The following is a 6,609-nucleotide window of genomic DNA, read 5'->3' as shown; positions in this document are numbered from 1 at the left end:
GGATGGTCATTGCTTAAGTAAAAGAAAAATTTGCAAAGAAAAACAGATCATCAGTAAAAAATAAATGAGAAATTAAAGGTCCATTAGTAGTAAGGTTAATTAGTTTCCAATCATTCTTATCGATGTTACTAAAAATGCTATGACTTAAATGTTCAATACAAAGGATAAAGAGATAAGGTGAGAGAGAATTCCCCTGTCTAATGCCACATGTTGGAAGAAATTCACTTGTTGGTTCTCCATTCTAAAGGATTCTTATACGAGTCGTAGAGATTGCTGTCATAATAGGCTTCCTGAAATTCTCATTGATCCGAATAATATGTAGAGTTTCTTCAATAAAATCCTAAGAGAGTTTATCAAAAGCCTTTTCAAGGTCGATCTCGAAGGCCATGAAACCCTTTTTCCCAACTTTGTTTCTCATAGAGTGGATGATCTCTTGTACAATGATAATATTGTTAGTACTTTGCCTACCCTATAAAAAGCTACATTGATGATCTCCAATAAGATGATTCATACATTGTCACAACCTACTGGAAAGGATTTTGATGATAACTTTGTAGACCACATTGCAAAAGGATATAGGACAAAAATATTTCATGCAAATAGGGTTTTCATTTTTAGGGATAAGGGTGATAAAGGTGTCATTGATGTCGGTAATGGAAATAGCATCTATAAAGAATCTCTTGACAAGTTGATTGATGTTATCCTTACGATTATTCCAATAACATTGAATGAACCTTGCATGAATTCTATTAGAACCAAGAGTTTTGAAGGTACCAATCTCAAAAGTTGCATTTTTAATTTCTTCTTTAGTAACCTCTCTATGAATGGATTGCAATTGAATAGGTGTTAGAGAAGGAAAGCTTCTTTCAATTATCAATTTTGGTTTAGCTTGGGTATCTTTTTTGAAAAGGTTTTCAAAGTAAGAAATAGCCTGGTTTTTAAGAGCATGTTGATCAAAGATCCAATTGCCATTTTCATCTTGAAGAGATATAATCTGGTTTCTTTTTCTCCTAATGATGGCAGTGGAGTGAAAGAATTTAGAATTTTTGTCACCCTATTTTAACTATTTACATCTAGATTTCTGAAACCATAAAAGCTCTTCTTGAAGAAGAATTTTATTATAATCCTCCCAAAGTGATTTTTCAAGTTTTTTGTGAAAGTAGTTATCTTTAGTATTTTTGTTACGATCAATTCCTTCAAGTCTTCTCAAAATCCTTTTTTTGCTAGCTATTATACTACCTATGTTATTTTTGTTCCATAGGGAAGAAGAGGTGGCAAACTTGAGCGCACCTTGTTTCCAGTCATTACCAGCCCAAGAGTCTTTAATAACATTCTAAAAAGATTCTTCAACCATCCATGCAGCATGGCATTTAAAAGGGTTTTCATGAGATCTAGAATTTTCAGTATTCTTAAGTTGGATTCTAATCAGACGATAGTTAGAGCCATCTTTAAGAAGATGAAAGGAATTTGCTTGGTTGAATTTAAGTCTCCATTCAATGTTGCAAAAAGACCAATCAAGTCGATCCTTGATGTTGCCTTTCTCCCATGTAAATCTATCCCTAACAAAATTTAGTTCAATGAGATTGGAGGAGTTAACACATTGTCTGAACTGTTTCATAGATCTCCAGTTATAACCATTTCCCTCACTCTTGTTGTCACAAGAAAGGTATGAGTTAAAGTCCCCAACAATGAGTGAAGGTTTAGAGATAGTACTGGCAAAATTATTTATGGAGTTCCAAAGTTGATCATGGTTGCAAGAGTTAGGATTACCATAGACACAAGAAAGAAGGTAAGAGGTCTTCTTCGAGAGGTGATTAACTTTGCAATGAAGAAATTAGACATTGGAGTAAATATAATCAATATTCACCATAACATTATTCTAGAGCATCCAGATAACCCCAATATAACCAATTGCTTCAATGCGATTCTAATCAGAGAAACCAAGTTTCCTGACAATTTTATCAGCTCTAGTACCACTAGCTCTAGTCTCAAGAAGAATGAGAATTTTATTGCTATAAATATTACTAATATCTCTAATTCTAGAAGGAAAACTTTTAGCACAAGTTTCCCTACAATTCCAACAGATTATATTCATAAATAAAAATTAAAAAAGGAAAGAAAGAACTTATAAATATTAGGCGTCAGATTCAGAGATTGAGTCATCACTAAATTTATCATCCTCTAGCTCATTATCAATTGGAGAATGCTCATAATCTTTTAAAAGAAGGTTATCTTCAGCATCGTCCTTAAGGAAATTCATCTCTCTTATGTCTTCATAATTCCCCAAGGCAGTAATCTGATTGTTTATTTCCGTACCATCATCATTGTGAAATTGTGTTTCTAAGACGTGGCTTGATAAATTTCTTAGGTTTGGGGGCTTATTCTGGTTAGAGCTGAGAATAATGGCTGGGCTAGGAGGGCCGGGCTTAAATAGGGTCCGAGCTTTAAAAATAATTTTTTTAAAGTAATTGGGCTTAAAAGCTTGGCTCGAATAAGCCCTGTAAAAAAGAACTCGGGCAAAGGCGACCTTTCAAGCTTTGTTATATTATTATTATTATTATTATTATTATTATTATTATTATTATTATTATTATTATTATTATTATTATTATTTCTTCTTTGGTGGAACACATGTTTGAAGCCAATGACCTGCTCACCTGATCATACACGCATTATATTATTATTAATTTTAATTTATTTTAAAATTAATTTAATATAATTTAATAAATATCAGTATATAGTATGAAATTTCTAATTTTTTTATATAATTATTATATTTGTATATTTATAAAAAATAAATTATTTTTTTATCTAAGATTTAAATTTTATTACTAGACTTTTGAATATGTGTTGTTTAATTTCTAAAAAATTATGAGGATTTTAATTTTTTAATTTTAAAATATTTTAATTAATTTATAATATTTAATTTTATTTTAATTTTAATTTTTTTATGAAAGGGCTTGCAAGCCCAGCCCTAAGCCCTTCACATAAAAGCCGAGCTTGAGAAATGGGACTAAAAATAGGAAACTAGGCTTTAAGGCTTAGGCCCTTAAGGGCTGAGCCCATAAGAGCCAGGCTCTTAAGGGTCGAGCCCGCCTATATTCCCAACTCTAATTCTGGTCAATATTTAGAGTAGGAGCATTACTTGAACTTGTACACATTTTTATATGAGGTATTAAATTCATTCCAAACGTTTGGATTTGGCACGTAACAATCTACATTATCCTTACCATAATAGGCTTCATGTGATTATTTCTAAACAAGATCTGTTTATTTGAGCCCAAGTCCCTTTTGTTACCTTTGACTACTGAGTGTATTCGCTTATTAAGTCTAGTGGCATTGTCATTGGGCTTCGGTTCCTTATTGACAATAAAATCTTCATTCATCTTGTGAGGCCTGTCCCACCTAAACACAAGCCCATTCATTTGGACCTTTTTTTCCTTTTCAGAATAAAGGTCCTCCTCTTCGCGTAATACATTACTAGTGGGTTCTTCAGTTTTAGTTAGTTGAGATCTCTTGGAGCCTGATAGGTCTTTTCTCTTTCATACCTATCTGATAACCTTCATCATAAAGGGATTAGTAGGTGCAATATTGTGGGAGTTGGCTTTCTCATATCCGCCACTGCCATCTATGGTCTGATCAAGATTAGCCAGAATATCAAATCTAGATTTGGTGGAGACGTTCGTATCTTGGTTTGAGTAAAGGGTGTAAGGATTTTGGCCGATTCTACTATTCGTTGCATACTTCATAAATCGAGCTCGATTTGGTGGCCAAACCTTCATCCATTCGCCACAACCATCTATCGGTAAGGTCTATTCAGAATTGTCTGATGATTCCTGTCTGGTCGTATTTGTCTAAACATCCGAAGTCCCCTACTCCCCTATATGCTTCTTTGATTGATTTAAATCTGGTTTCCCTCTTATGGCTGTTTGTGCGTTCTTAGGATTAAAAGGGAAGTTGTTCTTGTTATGCCCATAATAGCCACAACCGAAGCAAATAAGGTTTAGACTTTCATATTCGATGTTATAAAGATTATCTTTGATGAGTAATCTTTGGACAAGTTTTTTTTGTAAATCAATTTCCATATAGATTCTAGCAAATTTGCCCCTTTCTGTTTTTCCCATTGAATCTTTGGTCTTGGCTTTTGTAAGGGTATTAGCATCAACTTTTAGAGTTTTGCCAATACAATTTCCCATTCTTCATAAAATTTTCTTGTCATAACACTAGATTGGGATGTTTGATAATTGAACTCATAAAGCTACTTTACCTAGGGAGTTGGTGTTTAGGTTGAAATGAGGAGTCCATCATTAGACCAGAATGTAGGGATCAAAAATAGTCCATGGTCCACCATTGAGGATTCTCTCATAAGCCTTAATGTTTTTTGTAAAGGACGTCCTAAATTAAGACTTAATCATCACACTAACCATGGTTAATCAAGGACTAACCCAAATGGATTATCCATTATGAGATTAACCTAAATGAATTCTTAACACGTATTTTTCACAAACTATTTAATACAAAGGGATCCAAAGTCTTTAAAATATTTTAAGAACTCATATCATTTAATTAAACATATGCGGAAGCATGATAATAACTATTTTTTTACTTGCACAAATATTTTGGCCCGTAATTATAGCACAAGCATCAAACCACATTCCCCAGGGCCCAAAATACATTTTCCCCAACACAAAACCCATAATGCAAGCGGATCAAGAATATATTATCCTAGTTAGCAATATCATAAACTAAATACACATATCAAATAAAAGGAGAGAGGCCTACAAAAGTTATTATTATCACTTGGCCTAATGCTCCTTTCCTCTGTTCTTCTCAGATGAGCTAGCTCCTGTAATATGTTAAAAGAGAGGGATGAGTACAACTACTCAGTAACCAAGGTACATCTAAGTTAGACAAATGCATGATAATTAATCATGATTGTAAGTGGCCAATAAATTAATTAAAGTGACCATTCAAACAATCACATTAACATTTAACTCATGTGAATAATTTCAAGAATAAAGTCAAGTATAAAATTTGCACAAATAACCACATATACATTATTCGCATAATTACTACATGTTCTCATTTCTACAATTACAATCATATTCTCAACATAGCCATCAATTACTCAAATAACATGATAATAATAATATGCATGATTGATCTCTTCCTTATATCCCCCCTTATTTCCTCTAACATGAAATCCGTGGGCCAACAACCGAAAAGGATCGTCCATGTGATAAGACTACCCTAAGGCCTTAATCATATCATGAGGGGCTATCGGGTCAGGGTTACCTTACTCATTTATGAATACGGTTTCTCCCATATCACACACTATGGGATGTCATACCCAAAACTAGCTTTACCCAAAACTCCAGGTAGGCCAGTAGGGTCAAGTCCCTTAATAGGAACAATGTTATAGTACCTTACAAGGTAAGTAGCGACTATAACCCTTAGGATTATTGGTTAATAGCCAAGTATCATATGGATTTTGCATAACCGCTAACTCCTTCACTAAGGCGAACTCCCGCCATATGATCATGCTCATGAGAAAATACATTTCAAAAAATCATATATATATTTCAAAATTATCCCACATGCTCATCAACTTTCATCACTGTGCATAATCCACAACTTATAACCAAGAGTGTACACATAATCATCAACCATCAATCTCATTACTCACAAGTCATAGATTTTCAGCAAAGTCACATGCATTACAAACAACTATTTTAAATTTAGATATATTCTTTTATTTTACTAACATAATTAATTAACATATAAATAGATTTTCTCCAATTATCTCAACCTTTGAGAGGTCAAAAGTTACCCCTCAAGTTACAACACTTCCAAAGTTTTCCAAAGCTTGAATAGTGTCAAAAGAAAATTAATCTACAATTGATCATATCCCAATGTGTCAATAATATTATTAACACAATTTTCACTCATACTCTAACACCTAAGTATGTATTTATTTTATTTTATATTTATTATATATATATATATATATATATTAAGAATTTAGTCTTAGTCTATTGAATGTTAAAATTTAATTTCATGTATTTGAACCTATCTACTTGGTTCAATAGTCTCCTTCATAATAATTTCATTCAAATAATTTTCTAATATCGAAATTTCTCTTTTTATTCCAAAAATTCGCACATAAAAATACCCAAAAATTGCAAACTTGATTTTGAGCCTAGAATCATTATTCTATAGCCATAATAATTTATTTCTCATCTCAAATAATCATCTAAATATTAACAAATTAATTTATATCTTTAGATTTAACCAAAAATCTACCCATAGGGATCTAGGGATAAACCCAAATGCCTCAAATTCTAATTCTATCAACAAAATAATACTCTAGAATATTTATTACACTACCAACAACCTCAATAACCAGATTTTTTTACCAAAAATTCATCCCTCTTTCAAACCTTAGATTTTTTTCAAAATCCCAGAATCTGCAGCTCAAAGGGAAAAATGACTAAGAAAAAATATTTAGAACACTTACCTAGTCTTAAAATATTTAAAATCTCATTTGAAGTATTCCATTATGAAGCATCACCTTCTACATCAGCTCCTACCGCCGCAGCATCGCTCGCT

The sequence above is a fragment of the Prosopis cineraria genome, unplaced genomic scaffold (genome assembly GCF_029017545.1).
Source record: "Prosopis cineraria cultivar Desert tree isolate PC_DT_omini unplaced genomic scaffold, ASM2901754v1 PC7, whole genome shotgun sequence".
Classification (NCBI taxonomy): Eukaryota; Viridiplantae; Streptophyta; class Magnoliopsida; order Fabales; family Fabaceae; genus Prosopis; species Prosopis cineraria.
This window is presented reverse-complemented; position numbering follows the sequence as displayed.